Genomic DNA, 3,555 nt, shown 5'->3' with positions numbered 1-3,555 from the left:
TTGGGAATGGGGTTTCCGTGCCTCCTGCCATCACCATCTCTTTTTCCAATATCTTCTTGAGTCCTGCTGCCACCATTCTTGTCCAGGATCCTCTATGATTTACAACAGCCTCCTTATTGGTTTCACTTTCTTATTCTCGGCCCACTTCAGTCCAGCTTGCACCCAAAAGATCACTCTCAACTTGCCCATAGTCAACCCAGATCTCTAGGCTTTATTCTTTTGAGTCTAATATCCTCTGCCTGGTCTCAGGTTCCAAGATTCAGCTCTTTAGGGTATGGTTAGCTGTGGTATTGTGTTATATAAGAAATATATATTTGGTCTTTGTCCCAGTTAAGCTTTTTCTAATTCTGTATAAACTCTATATAAACTTCTGTCTCGATCTGCCTCATTCTTATTAAAGGATGCAGTTTTTCATTTAATGGATATTATTTACTCAGACTCATGCTAATGGATATTCAGGTATTTTCCAGATTTTTGCCACTAAAAACACTGCTGCAATTTATTGTCTTTGTGCATATAACCTGGAGTACATTTTCCAGTAATTTTGATAGTTACTGCTATTTGGAAAAATTGTTTTCCAAAAGTTTTGGTACACCTGGCTCTGGACATCTGCAAACTTTTAAATTTGGCTGGTTTGTTATTTAGTTCTGAATCTCATAGTTCCTCTCAGACACCAGGAGAAATAAGAAGTCAGGTGTACCCTGATCTTGCAAACTTTCTTAAGGCAGGGGGTCCTCTCCAGCCCATTGGGGCCCCTGCTCAGGGCTAAACTTTGAGCTCATGAATAAGTATTCCTTAGCCAGGTTGCGATTTGGGGTTTGTTTCTTTAGTTGATCTTTTTTCCTTCCTCTCTTCCTTTGCTACTTGGTTTTTGCATTTAATGTTTGAGAGGTTATTATTACATTTCATCTTACTGCATTGCAAAGTATAAAAGGAAATGAGGGGCCGGTGGCCACTTGGGTTCGTCAGGATGAACTCCTGGGCCCTTGCTCACCCCATTCCATCCTGGTCCTTGGTTCTGTAGGCTCAGAAATTTCATTTTGTTGGTAGGCTGGGGGTGGTGGGCTCCGAGGGCCTAGATCCCACTGACCAGACTCTTAAGGAACAAATGCATATACCCTAATACTAATTGTTATTAATAGGTAGTAGCATTTATTGAGTGCCATAGTGCCAACTGCTTTATAAATATTAATAATACATGTTATTCATATAAAACCCTGTTACGGTAGGTATTCTTTTCCTCCTAATGTTACTAATAAAGAAAATGAGGTTCAGCGATTAAGGAATTTCCCCATGGTTTCACTACTAGTAAAGTTAAGTGTGTTAGTTTAGTTAACTAAATTAGTGAAGTTAAGATCTTAACATGAATGGTCTGGTTCTAGAAATGCTCTCTGGATATGCTACCTAGAGTCAGATACCATCTGCCTTGGAGGGTACCTGGGTGGTCACAATGCCATGGTTGGGTTTCCTCCCCTTGTTTCCAGCCCCCTTCTATAATATAGTTGTTGTGGGGGATCCCTGGGTGGCTCAGCGGTTTGGTGCCTGCCTTCGGCCTGGGCTATGATCCTAGAGTCCCGGGATCAGGTCCCACATCAGGCTCCCTGCATGGAGCCGGCTTCTCCCTCTGTCTGTGTCTCTGCCTCTCTCTCATGAATAAATAAATGAAATTAAAAAAATATATATATATGTATATGTAGTTGTTGTGGTAAGAAATTACTTTGCTATGTTCATGGTTTCCCACTCTATCACTGGATAAGCAATCCCAGAGTTCACTGAACACAAAGGCTCATAGGCCAAATGAAGACAAATAGATCAAATCACACAATTAATTGAATCCATTTAACACATACAACAAGAAGGAAGGGGAAAGTAACGGGGAAGGTTAACACACCTAGAAGAGGGTACAGTGATGGACACAGTGTCCAACCCTGACTTACACAATCTGTTGTGCCTGGATCTGCTGCATCAGACATCCCTACTACTGGTGCTGCAGGTCAAAGGATTATAGCTGAGCATGAGTGAGGAGGCTCAGCAGATAGGAGGTGCCTGAAGCTAATTTATGCTCACCTGATCACGAGTAATCTGCAGAATAGCTATGGATTGCCCTGTGGGTAGCATGCAGGGCATATTCGGTCACAACAGGTATCACCAATGGATGGCTGATTTAAGGCTTGAATACTGGGTACCTCTGGTACCTCATGAATATTCAACATGGTTCTTGGCCCTTCCACTCCTTCCTAAATCTATGTTTACCAAACATACTCTATTTCTGTTAACATGTCTCAGAAGCCATGCTTATTTGTCATTTACAATTAGTTTCTTCTCTCTTAATTCATTTCTCTTACTATAGAAGAATTGAATACTTGAATTTTTTTTTTTTTTTTGAGAGAGAGAGAGAGAGATTGAGAGAGAGGGAGAAAGAGGGTTGGTGGAAGCGGGAGAGAGTCTGGGAGAGAGTCTTAAGCAGGCTCATGCCCAGTGCAGAACTTCAAGTGGGGCTCGATCTCACAGCCCTGAGATCATGACTGAGCAGAAATCAAGAGTCAGATACTTCTCTGACTGAGCCACCCAGGTGCCCCAAGAATTGAATATTCTTTTTTCTTTTTTTAATTTATTCATGAGAGACACAGAGAAAGAGAGAGAGGCAGAGACACAGGCAGAGGGAGAAGCAGGCTCCACGCAGGGAGCCCGATGTGGGACTCGATCCCGGGTCTCCAGGATCACACCCTGGGCTGAAGGCCGGCTCCAAACTGCTGAGCCACCCGGGGATCCCAGAATTGAATATTCTTAAGTAATACTTTTAATACATAATAGTCAACCCAGGTGGGGAATCTATTTGATTCTTTAAGATGACCACATTTTCCTGGTTTAATCCTGAAAAATATGGCCCTGCCAACCTGTTCATACCTCTTTACCCACTGTCTACCTTCCTCTTGAAATTTTGGCCATACTGATTCCCCTCCCCACTAGTTATAGAGCGTGTAAGAACTATATGGGGTGAAATTGGCAATAAATACATTAATTTCTTTTTATGTCACTTCAGGGCTTTAATCTTTCACATAAATCCCTTGAATTTTAAAACATTTCTGTGAAAAAGACAGGAATTCTCAGTAATGCTAAACATGAGAAACCTGAACTTTGACAGTTAGGAGTTGTCATGGTTCATATAGCCCAGGTTATCTATCTAATGATTGAGGGAAAGCTATACATGCTTATTTTAAGAAATTCAAACAATTCAAAAATGTTCAACAAATATAACAGGAAACCCAAACCAATAAATCCTTAAATATTTATAAACCTTCCTGGTAATTCTCTATACAGCCATACATATTTATATATATACTAGTAACATTTTGTGTACATGGTAGTTCAGTTCTTTTGGTTCAAGTAGAGAAATAACACAGCCATCAATAATTAGAATATGAAGTACAGAGTGAAAGGCTTCAAAGGAAGAAAATAAGAATGTAGTTAAAGATGACTCAGGAGCAGCTAGCCTGGGTTTCTGGGAAGAAAATGCAGCTATTCAAACAAGAAGGGAGGGATCCCTGGGTGGCG

Source organism: Nyctereutes procyonoides, unplaced genomic scaffold, assembly GCF_905146905.1.
Source record: "Nyctereutes procyonoides isolate TBG_1078 unplaced genomic scaffold, NYPRO_anot_genome, whole genome shotgun sequence".
NCBI lineage: Eukaryota > Metazoa > Chordata > Mammalia > Carnivora > Canidae > Nyctereutes > Nyctereutes procyonoides.
This window is presented reverse-complemented; position numbering follows the sequence as displayed.